The following is a 12,304-nucleotide window of genomic DNA, read 5'->3' on the forward strand; positions in this document are numbered from 1 at the left end:
TTACTTAACCTCGATTGCTTTAAAAAAAAAAAAAAAAAAGAAAAGGGACAGGATCAAAGTAGAGAATAAAACAAGTGGGAGGTGGGATAGGAGGGAGGGAAATATAGTCAGTCTTATACAATATATCTACTATGTTAATGTTTTGCATTAGCTAAACGTGAACAACTTATACTGAACTGCTTATCTTCCCAGTAAGGGTGGGTGACAAGGAAGGAAGGGTATGAATCTGGAATTCAAAGTTTTAAAATCAAATGTTTAAAACTATATAGATATAGATAGATAGATACACTATTATTAATACTATTTTACATGTAATTGGGAAATAAGATATACAGGCACTGGGGCATAGAGATCCACCATGACCTACTGGAAAAGTCGAAGGGGTTATGGGAGCAGTTATGTGAGAGAGCAGATTGGAGGAGGGGATATCCTGTGGGATTGCTCTTTTGGGGCGGTGAGTAGGGGAAAAACTGGGAGAAAATTTGTAACTCAAAATCTGGAGGAAATGAATGACGTAAATCAGTAATTAATAAAGCCTTTGAAAAATGAAAAAAAATAAATAGGAAATTGTTAGAAACTATTGTGTCCACTTATTACATAACAATAACATTGGGAATTTAAATTAAATGGATTAATACTTATGAATACAAAACATTCAGAATTACACAAGAAAAAGAATTTACTGGCTATAGTAATTTGCTGTTTGATAAACCCAAAAACTTCAGCTTCTGGGATAAGAACTCACTATTTGACAAAACCTTAGTAAAGAGACTATATTGTCTTCGGGGTAATCAGTGTATATCCATTCTAACAGTAACTATGACTGTGAGGAAGGAAGTTCTTAAGAGTTTATAGGTTACTTCTGCTTGAAAATTCTAATCCAACATTCAGTGTGATGTCTTTTAACTCTAATACCTCCAACCTAGGACAAACTGACAAATAATGTAATGAACCTATTTAGGAGCTAAGATCATTAGCTCTGGATGTTCTGCCTAAGATCTGCTACCTCCAGACATATTTCTATCCCAGTTTACTCTTTCCCCGGGTAGTATTATTATATATACTTATTGTTATTACTATTAAAAACCAAATCAATGGAGCTTTCATGGACTGGCCAACAATAAGTACCAAATCAAGCCCCACCCAGTCATTGTTTGGTCCCAGAAGGCTCAGAGTGAATGAAAATAGCAACTGTTTTGGGCAGAACCCTGAGGGTCTTCCCCTTCTAGATTAGAGGAAGCAAAAGAGGTCATACTTCTTACCTAGCCTAAATCACTGAACTAGTCTCAGTCAAACTGAGACCTGGAAAAGACCTTAGGGCCACCTCCAGTAGTCTGGGTCTATATCTTGCTTGCCATAGGGTCCAACTCCAGAGGAGAAAGTGAGGCCAGTGACTAGGCACAGCCCTCCCTCACTCAAATGCAATTCACCTGCAAATCATGATAGAATCACCTTCCTGATGTCACGGTCCTCTTAAAGAACAAGGACAAACAAGGTAATATTATTCATTGCAATCTAAATTCAGCAAGCATTTAAATGCCTGCCATGTGCTAAGCATACAAAATCAAAAATAAAGCAGTCCCTACTTTTAAAGAATGAACAAGATTTAAACAGAAAATGAAAAACAAAATATAAGATCATAAAAGCATAAAGTTAGAGCTATAAGAGACCTGAAAGGTCATCAAGTATAACCCCCCTCATTTTACAGCGGAAGAAACTGAGGCTCAGAGAAGTTAAGTGGCCTGCCCAGGAGGCAACACACAGCTTTCTAACTATACAAAATAATTTTCTAGGGAAAGAGCACTAGCAACTGAGGTGTGGTGAGGGGGAAGAGAATCAGAATAATCTTGTACAAAATGACAACTGAACTGAGATTTGGTGTAAAGTTGGAGATACTAAGAGGCAGTGAGGAAAAAGTATACTGTAAGCACCAAAGACATCACCAATCCCCCCACCCCTCAGCCCCCCTAGCAGAGAGATTGGGCATGGAGTATAGTGTACAGGGACAGAGGGTAGGCCAGCCTGTCTGTAACAAATTGTGGAGAGAAAGGTGAGCCACAGTAACAAAGTTTCAGTTTCATTTGCAATACTATGTATTTTTATTTTATGAATTTTAAAAGCATTATTCTGAGACAGGGTCCATAGGCTTCACACAATTGCCAAACCCCTGCATTAAAGGGGCTTGAGCAAAAGAGTAACAAAATCAGATGTGTGACTGAGGAATACTGATTTCACAGAAAAGATAAGAAACAAGAGACTAGATGGAAGGAAATCAATTAGTAAACTACTATAGCAATACAGGCAAGGGGTGATAAAACAAAAGGTGAAGAGTAAATGAAACAATAGCAAAAAGCCAGTAAAAGAAAGCAACTACTGTGGAAGTAGAATTCACAAAACTTAGCAACTTACCAGTCATGACATTTAAGGGACTGGGAAGGGAAAAGAACGCTAAAGAACTTTTTTTAAGGAATCTGACACTGAAAGGAGATAAACAATATGGTAGCTTGAGGTCTTCAACGACCCTATGCAGATAACTTCTAAATCTCAATTATTTAGTTCTGCCTTCTCTAAGTTCCAGATCCACATCTCCACGTGGTTGCTTCTCCAATAATCCATCAAACAATTAACACATATTTATTACATGTTTACAATGTTCCAGGTACTGTAATAAATTGGTATGAGATCTTGGCTTTGGCCAAAAGAATTAACAATTGCTGCCTGCAGGAGCTTATATTCTAACCCGTCTTACAATTCTAGTACCTCAAAATCAAAACATTCAAAACTTTCCCCCTAAGGCTACTCATTCTTATATTTTAATGATTTCTGTCTATGGCACGAATAATCCCCCTTGCTCACTTTCACAACATTAATGTTTGTATCTTTAATTCTTCTCTCAAGTTAAAAGGGCCATCTAGTACTATACCTGACCAAGAATCTTCAGTAGGAAATCCCAATAAGTGTTTATCTGGTCTTCAAAACTCTATAATGAAAGGAAACACAACTTACCAGGAGAGCCCATTCAATTTTGAAATAGTTCAGATGAGTAGTGTTTCCTTACATATGAATGCAATGGAAAGCTATTACGTGGTAAGAAATGATGAAAATGTTTCAGAGAAACCTGGGAAGACATGTAAGAACAAATGCAAAGTGAAGTGGCCAGAATGATGAAAATAACTTATACAATAACAACACTCTTAAGGCCAAACAACTTTGAAAGATTTAAGAAGCCTGAATAATGAAACAACCAAGGACGATAGACTAAAGATAGAGAGTGAGACATACATTTTTGGAAATGTGCAGTGTGGGAGTTTGTTACAGTCCCCCCCATTTTGGGGGGTGAAGGCACAAGAAAGGATTGGATTCTCCACCCCTTCCTCCAAAATGAGAAGAGAACAGAAAGAAGGTCTGAAGAATTAAGAGACAAGCAGAACAGCTTTGAAATTTTACTTGTAGAATTTGTTATATATTTTAAAAAGAAAAGCAAGCTATACATAAGGTTGGTAGTTTCACATACAATCCTCTTCTGTTCTAAAATGTACAAGGAAATGAACATATCCTAAGGTCAGAATAAAAACTAAAATGATAAAGATAAAATTTTTAAAACTTAAAAACAAATTCCTTATCTCAAGCCTAAATCTTTCTCTCTCTAACTTCAACTGCCCCTGTGATCTACCACAGAAATCTAACACTTGATATGTAGAGAAAAGGATGTCCCCATACTGCTATGCCCAAGTCTTCTCTTTCCCAGGCTAACCTCAGCTTCTTTTAAATATTTTCAAAAGGCATTATTTCAAGGGTCTGCTCCATCCTGGACATCTTCTGACTGTTACTAAGCTTATCAAGGTCATTCTTAAAACCCAGTGGTCAAAAGTGTACACAATACTTCAGTTGTGTTATGAATAACATAATATAATCTGCTTCTCACTTCCCCTTTCCCAGACACCATGCCTTTTAACTAAGGTAACACACATTAGTGTTTTGGGCTGTCATGTCAGTGTTCACTAAAACTACCAGATCGTCAATAAACAGGCATTTGTTAAGGGCTCTTATACTAGTGCTATGCACTGGAGATAAAAAAAAAAAAAAAACCAGTCCCTGCATGAATTATTCATGACTGAATTAATTTAATATGTAATTTTTTTAAATTAACTCAAAGATTTAAATCTATTAGATTTTTACCATTCTAAATTCCAATCAAAAGGTGACAAGGACAGCACATTGTTTTTCTCAGATTTCATTCACCAGATCCACAGAAACATGATGTGACAAAACAATGTTATACAACTGACAAGCAAAACAGCTCTAAAAGATTACATGTTCAATTTATTATTTATTTTAAAGGAAGAGTTATGTATAATAAGACTGTTTCAAGTATGATCCTGTTTCTGTTCTACTTTTTATGTGGAAATGCTCACATTCAGTGTTCAAGCTCAGAATTTCTTTAAAGAAAATTTTTAGGGCAACGTTACAGAAAGCAGTTGACAACACTAAGCTTCAAGGGCTAGAGTAGATCGTCAGTCCACCAGCTTAACTCCAGATGACCAAACAAAATATGATTTTGTCACATTATAATGTGATCCAGTCATGTAAGATTTTGTGTGTGTGTGGAGGGGGAGAGGGCAGGGCAACTGGGGTTAAATGACTTGCCAAGGTCACATGGCTAGTAAGTGTTACGTGTCTGAGGCCACATTTGAACTCAGGTCCTCCTGACTCCAGGGCTGTGCTCTATTCACTTTGCCACCTAGCTGCCCCAAGATTTTTATTGCTATATTTTGTTTTGACACTGCATATATTTTCCCACTCTAATACTCTCCTTCCCAGAGATTCCTATCTTTGTTAAGAATGTTTTGTCAAAAAGGAAAAAAATTCAGCAAAACTTATCATATTGAAAAAAATCCTGACAGTTGGATGTTGCAAACCAATGCAAAACGTTCCCATCCCCCACAACCATCTCTGCAAAGGGGTAAAGGGAAGCTGTCTTCTAGTATTTTTAATTTGAGGCCCAGCTTATTCTTTTAATTTTGCAACATTCATTTTCAATTGTTTTGTGGCGATTGTTCTTTCCATTTACATGTTGTCATTGTGTATTCGGTTTTTTTTTTCTGGGTCTATCAACTTTGTTCTACAAATAAGTCATTCTTTGTTTCTATGTGTTGAACCTGTTAGTCATTTCTTTTAGCACAGTAATATTCCATTGCATTCATGTCCTTTGTTTCTACCATAGAAAGTAGTTATACATACTTTGATCATTTATCAATGAGTTCCTTGGAGTAAGGGTAAGGATATTTTAGTCATTTTATCTGCATAATTCCAAACTTTCCAGAACGGGTGTACTAACTTACAACTTCACCAATGATTCATTAGCATGCCAGTCTTTACTTATTTCTCTCTCTCTCTCTCTCACACACACACACACACACACACACACACACACACACACACACATATCCCACCTTTTGTCAACTTTACCAATTTGTTTGCTGGGTATAAGCTGGAACCTCAGATGCTATTTTGATTTCTATTTCTTTTATTATTAGTGACCTGTAGCATTCTTACTATAAAATATAAACACCACTACAAAACAATATTATTTGGAACAAAGTTACAAAGGGTGCATGGGATTTTTTATTTACACAGAAGAGCTCAATTTAAGCAAAAGGATGAGAATAACTAAAAATGTGTAAAACCAAAACAATCTTGTAAATTATGTAAGAGATGAAATCAAGCCTACCATAAGTATGATTTAGTATAGAAGTCCATCAATATGCAACTGATGATTTACAGACTTTGTTTTTAAAGAAATTCCTATATACTCACATTATACTGTGCTTATCCATATTCACCTCATTTAAAAAATTGCTCTATAACCGAAACAAGAACAGTTCAAAACACAAAGCATATTTATGAAACATTTTAGATTGGGTCTAGCAGGTCCAAAGATATTGATTAAAAAAAAAAAAGTTCAATCAGTACTCATTTATTAGGTACTCACTGTATATACCAGGCAATTTTGCTAAGTGCTTAGGACACAAAGACAAAAATAAAAGGGAATCTATACTATTATAACTTTAATTCTATATAAATTTGTCTTTCTTATTAACATAAAAGGCATAAAAACATAAAACTTCTTTCAAAAATTTATAACTCCTTCAACACTCCCAGGACTCACACGATGTTAGGGGTAATAAACTGGTAGCTTTTTAGTAAGTGCCTGGATTTTACATATATGTGTAAATGTCCATATATATAAATTTGTTCGTGTAGAACATGCTACAATCTTTTCAATAGTTGCTATAATATCCCACGTGTAGTACCGTAAGTCCAAACCTCTAGCTGGTATGACTTCTTTCAAAAAATACACTAATAGGTCTCTAAATAGGAAAAGTTGCTAATATCTACCACTCCATAATGGAGAGTCCCAGTTAATGATAGAGATAGAAACCAGACTTGTAATTTCTCTGATATGAAATTCTCAGATGAGAAAACTCCCCTAACAAAGGAGGAGGTTCCATTTCAGCTCTATTACTTTCTTAAAAAAAAGTCTTTCTTAAAGAGCACTGACTGGAATGGCAAATAGTATTTTAGGTTAGATAATCATTCATAAGAAATTATGCTATTTTTATTTCTAATACTTTTATTACTATTATAATAACCTTTGATTAAATGGAAGAGGCAGCATGACAGTGAACAGGGAGCAAGCTTTGAAGCCAGGAAGATCTGAGTTAGTAGCAGTGTGACCCTTGGCAAGTCACCTAAACCTTGAAGACAGAGTAACTAAGACTCTAAGTCGCAGAAAAGATATTGACCTGTTAGCTATTGCTCTAACCTAAAATACTATTTGAAGTTCTAGATGCTACTCTTCAAAAAAAGATATGAGTGCTGAAAAAGGATTAAGAAGGCAACCAAATGAAGAGGCAGGTAAGCTTTCACAGGGAAAAAAAGGTTAAAAAAAAAGACTAGGATTTTTTCAACTTGGAAAGATGATGATAACAATAGTAACAAAACAAGATTTCTCTAGCACCCTACTATGTGCCAACCCCTGTGCCAGGAGCTTTACAAATATTATCTCACTTGATCCAAGCGACCGCCCTGGGAGGTAGGTCCTATCATAGGATGGAAAGGATCATTACAAAGACTTCAAAAACAAGGGTTCATGAAAAAAATGCCCTTTCCTCTCAATACGTAAAAATCCTCTATTTTATCATGAAGACTTCTCTAATCAAAGTAGCCACACTCAACTCTGAACTCCTCTGATAGCACTTAACATGCCACCTACTTGGCAGTGAACCACTTGCCCTGGGACATCCAGAACACTAGACCTGGAGTCAGAGCTCAAATCTCAGCCCTGCCACTTAGAATGTGTGACTTTGGGAAAGTCATTTAACCACTGTGGGCTTTGGTTTTTCCATCTGTAAACTGAAGATGCAGTAAATGGCATCTAAGGTCCCTCCCAACTCTCTATCTATGATACTATAACTTTTTTGTATTACTGCTTTCTGTTATTTAACTTTTTACTTAACTTTTATACATTTAGGACTCTGTCCTTAACCCTACACTTTCTTTTTTGATGCCTTTATCCATTTTACAAGGTTTTCATTATCACTTCTATGATGATGACATGTATCTGCACTTATCTCCAGTCAGAACCTCTCTAGACCAGTGGTCAAACTTAAGAAGGGGGAGTGAGGCACTAAACCATATATAAGGATCCTTGCTGGCTACATATACTTAGAATATATATATGTATACATAAATATATATATATATAAATATATAATAGAACATATACTTAGAAAACCACATACTATGTTCTATTGTATTTTTATATATTTTTGTTAAATACTGCCCAATTACATTTTAATGGAAATGGAAAACATCTCCAAAATCATTTCAATCCCCATAGTTAAGAAGTGAGGAAACCGAGAACCAAAGAGGTTAACAGCTTCTTTGGTAAAATAGTTTGCTAAAATAACAGAACTGGAACTGAAACCAAGTTCATCTCATCCTCTTCCACTACATCAGTTTAACTTCCCTGCCCTAAAACTTTGAATAGTTCTCTACTAGCTACAGAATAAAGTCTGAATTTTTTTTGCCTGGTATCCAAGGCCCTGAGCATTCTACTTCCATTATCCTCTTTCTCCAATCTAATTCCTAGTTGAATCTTCCTCTTAAATTTATCACATACCACTCCCCTATACAGACCCAATACTCCAGCTAAATTACACTTTCTCAGCATTTCCGCAAAACTTCTTTTGTTTTATTACCTCTATATCTTTGCTTATGTCGTGTCCTATCGTTAGATTCTTCATGGTCTCAATAAGATACCATTATCTATATAAAAACATCTATGATCCTCTTCCAACTTGTTAATCTCTCCCTAATATCAATTCTTATAACAATCTGCTATCTTTCTTATGCATTTTAAATACCCTATTTTGTGTTATATTTATGTGTGTCTTATCTCCTCCCATAGACCCCTTAGAAGCAGGAGTCATATCTTGCTATTCATATTTTCCAGTAGATTCCTAGTAAAGTACTTTGCACATAGCAGATTACAAATACTTTGCCTGTTGAAGTTTTTTCTTTTCAAATACATTATAAAGATTCTTGAAGCCAGAGACTATCTCATACAATGCCTCAAACAAAACTGGGGATCAAAAAATATTTAAGAGGGCTAGAAAAAAAAAATAACCCAAGAAAATAAGTTCATATTCTTGATTAAATTTTAAAATAATGAAAAGAAAAAAAATTTCTGGCTATTCACTCCATCCAGGTACACTGCCTAGGTAAAGAGATAGTACTAAACAAATCATTTATTTAGGAATGTTTGAACAAATCAAATATCTGAATGTTCAAGTATATTTCTGTCCTTTTAAATCTTGCAGGATAAATTAGGAAATGGAGCATGTGAGAGAATATACAAGTTAATAATATTTTTTTAAAGTGATCTTTGTCTAGTGAAATGTTTTCCAAATACAGCACCTAACAGGGTGCCTGGCACATAGTAGGAGCTTAATCAATGTTTACTGACCAAGTGTTGAACTACTGTACCTGTAGTTCAGAGCTTATCATTCATTTACAAACTAAGAAACCAATACCTATCTATAGTTTTGTCTTCACCAACTATTATATTCAAAAAAAACCAGTGAGGGAATTCATAGAATCTATTCTAAAATAACTGGATAATTCCAAATTAAACTGTCACATTATCTTGGAATCTCCAAGTTTCATGTCTTCATGAGGGTGTTGACAGGTCAAGTACCAAACTGACCTTCAATATTACTTTATCATATCTTGTAAATAGTTATATAAGAATGGCAGAATGCTAGATACTATTCAGAATAAGTTAGCAACACTATACTTCACAAAACACAAAATTCAATTAAACTGTACTGAAGGGAATATAAGTGTAAGCTCAAGTGTTCAAATGAGTACTCAGAAAATGTTTACTCTTCAGTAAAAAGTTCACTACATGCAGTGAGTAGAGAGAGCATCAGGTCATGGAGTCAGGAGGACCTTAATTCAAATCCAGCCTCAGACACCTGATCACTTACTAGCTGTGTAACCTTGGGCAAGTCACTTAACCCCAATTGCCCTGCCTTTCCCCCTCCAAAAAGGCAAAAAAAAAAAAAAAAAAGTTCACTATGCCTAAATAACAATATTAGTTTGGGTTTCTTCTCAGGACTATTTCAATAAACTTAATTTCATAGAACTAAATTATTACAGAAGGGCATTAAAAAAGGTCAATTTCAGACCTCAAAACCATAGTTGTCAGGTAAAGACAGAGGTGCTGAATATTCCATTTTCATACTACAAAGATAATTTTCATTCTCAGACTACAAAGTTTTTTTAATGACATCAGAATGTTTTAGCACAGGAACAGCTAGGTAGGTTCTATATCCAGCCACTGATCCTGGCCAAGTCACTTTACCCTAACTACCCCCCAAAAAAGAGTGTTTTAGCATAAAAGAATATGAAAAGTAAGTTCAAAAAAGCCTTAATCCTGAAAAGAGAAAGTCGACTTAACTAGCTAACTAGCATTTATCAAAGTTCTACTATATATGGGGTACTGTGCTAAGAGCTGGGGATAGGAAAAAAAGATAAAAGACAGTCCTCTCCCTCAAGGAGCTCACAGTCTAATAGGGGGAACAATTAGAACAATTCTAACAAGTATGGACAAACAAGATAGGATAGGTTTTAGATAATCTCAGAGGGCAGGGAAACTAATGAAGGATCAGGAAAAACTAGCAAAAAGTGAGATTTTAGCTGAGACAGGGAGGAAGCTAGGTAAACCAGGAGGCAGCAGGTGAGAAGAAAGAGTGTTCCAGGTAGAAGGGAAAACCAGTTGGGGAAAAAGTGCTGCATGCGGATCCTGAGAACTTGGATTCAAATTCTGCCACTCATTTAACCACTCACCTGTAAAGTGCAGGGAGATGGGCTACCTTTTTTGTGTCATGAACACCATTTGACAGGCTGGTGAAATCGGTGGATCCTAAGAATATTGAAAAATAACTAAATAAAATTATAAATGTTAGCTAGAGACATCCAACTCCGTGAACTCTATGCTCTGGGCACACTGATCCTACCTTAGGAAGCCCTGTCTAGACAACAGCATTTCCTAGAGATGCTCCAAGTTTGCAACTTGGTTTACAGGTTTCTCACTTTGTCCTCAGGACCCTCGAAGGCAGTGTTTTATCATCCCCGTCTTACAGGTGAGGAAACTGAGGCTCGGAAAAGTTAAGTGCCTTAAACACTAAGCGTGCAAGGCGGGATCTCTCGCCCTACCTGCTCCGGCTCCCTTTCGGAAGCCCAAATCCAAGGGCCACAGCACTGTCTGCAGCAAACCCTAACACTGCCAGGCCGGTGGGCATCCGGCCCCGCAGGGGAAGACCCCTAACGCCTTCTGCGGTCCCCTAGGCGGACATCCAAGTTCACCGCCCAGCGTCTTGTTTGGTTTTGTTTTAAAGGCCGACTCGGGGAGGCCTCTGGGGGCACTCTGGCACGTAAGGTGGGCAGAACCAGCCTGACCTCCTCAACTCCCACACACCCAACCACAAACGCCGCCAGAGGAAACGGGGGGTAGGGGTCTGACGCCCCCTCCCCCAACGCCCGAAGTCGGGGGCCAGGGGGGCGGCACCTGCCTGGCACCGGGGAGACGGAAGTTTCAAACCCTCACGTGGTGCGGCGGCCGGGAAGAGAAGGGGGCGCAGCGCCCCGCGAAAAGGTGGGGGGGACCCCCACACAGCGCCAGAGGGTCAACTGCTGCGACTCCCGGGCACGCGACTGACCTGCCCCAGCCGCTGCGCGACCGACTTCTTCCTGCCGCTGCCGCCGCCGCCGCCGCCGCCGCCTCCGCCGCTCGCGCTCACGCCGCCGCCTCCGCCTCCTCTGCCGCGCCCCGGGCAAGCCCCAGGCGCCCCATCACCACCCCACCCAAGCTTTCCTACGCCGCCGCCTGTTTACAATGACTGGGACGGAGCGGGGGCCAGCCGGGCAACGCGCAAGCGCATCCCCTCCTCCCGCCGCTGCCGGCTTCCCCGGTGGCCTTTCCTGCCTTCGGACACACGACGGAGGCCGTCAAAGACACGACGCTCTGTGCCCTTGCGCGGAGGACGCCGGGAGCTGTAGTCTTGGAGAGAGGGAAGCGCCTGGCTCGGTGGAGGAGCCCCCTTCCAGACAGTGAACTACAGCTCCCAGGAAGCATCCCGCCGCGGCTGAGCGCGCACATCTCCAGCGTCTGCGCACTGCGCAGCACGGGGAGGGGCTGCAGGGAGGCGTGGGTGGACGTGTAGCTCGGGATCGTGTTTTGGGGAGCGCTCCGCAGCTTGTCTGAAAACTACCCACCTGGAAGCTTTCCTTGTCGGAGTCCTGAAGGGGCAGACGGCCTCCGACTTGATTCCGCTCGCCAGACCCTCCCCTTGCCCCTGCGGCTTTATTCTCCCCGGCCGACTAACTGCTGAGAAACTAGTTAAACCAGTTTCCAAGCTCAGCCCTAGTTCCTGGCCGGGGATGGGACGTCTTCCTGGCATCCGGGAGGGTGGGGATCACCAAAGGGCTTATGGGTGGTGGTACCAAGAGGTGGGGCGGGCACCCGGGTGGGCGCTACCTAGCTTGCACCTCTGCAACCAAACAAGCCGAGGAATTATGCTGAGCTAGTTGGGGCGGGGGACGAAAGGGGTCACGCACGTTTGATAGTAACTGGGTACCTCGCGATACGTAGATCACACGCCACACGTACCCCCGGCGGGCGTAGATATGACTAAACATATACACACATAGCGATCCAGCCCACAGCCACTGCTAA

General features: G+C 39.4%; 1 protein-coding gene across 10 annotated transcripts in view; it reads right to left on the minus strand.

The window, feature by feature from the left end:
* RALBP1 (ralA binding protein 1) overlaps positions 1-12,304 on the minus strand; it is a 67,143-nt gene that overhangs the window by 53,872 nt on the left and 967 nt on the right. Inside the window, exons 1-2 of one of the 10 annotated variants that reach the window (XM_069099643.1) lie at positions 11,289-11,583; positions 10,417-10,492 (exon numbers count right to left, since the gene is read on the minus strand). The exons of 1 other annotated variant lie outside the window; for it this stretch is intronic. The gene's annotated coding sequence lies outside the window, so the exon portion shown is untranslated. 8 more of the 10 variants (XM_069099644.1, XM_069099649.1, XM_069099646.1 and 5 more) reach the window with 8 other exon arrangements.

This window comes from Petaurus breviceps, unplaced genomic scaffold (assembly GCF_028583685.1).
Source record: "Petaurus breviceps papuanus isolate PSGF00001 unplaced genomic scaffold, PetGlider_PUasm1.0 38, whole genome shotgun sequence".
NCBI lineage: Eukaryota > Metazoa > Chordata > Mammalia > Diprotodontia > Petauridae > Petaurus > Petaurus breviceps.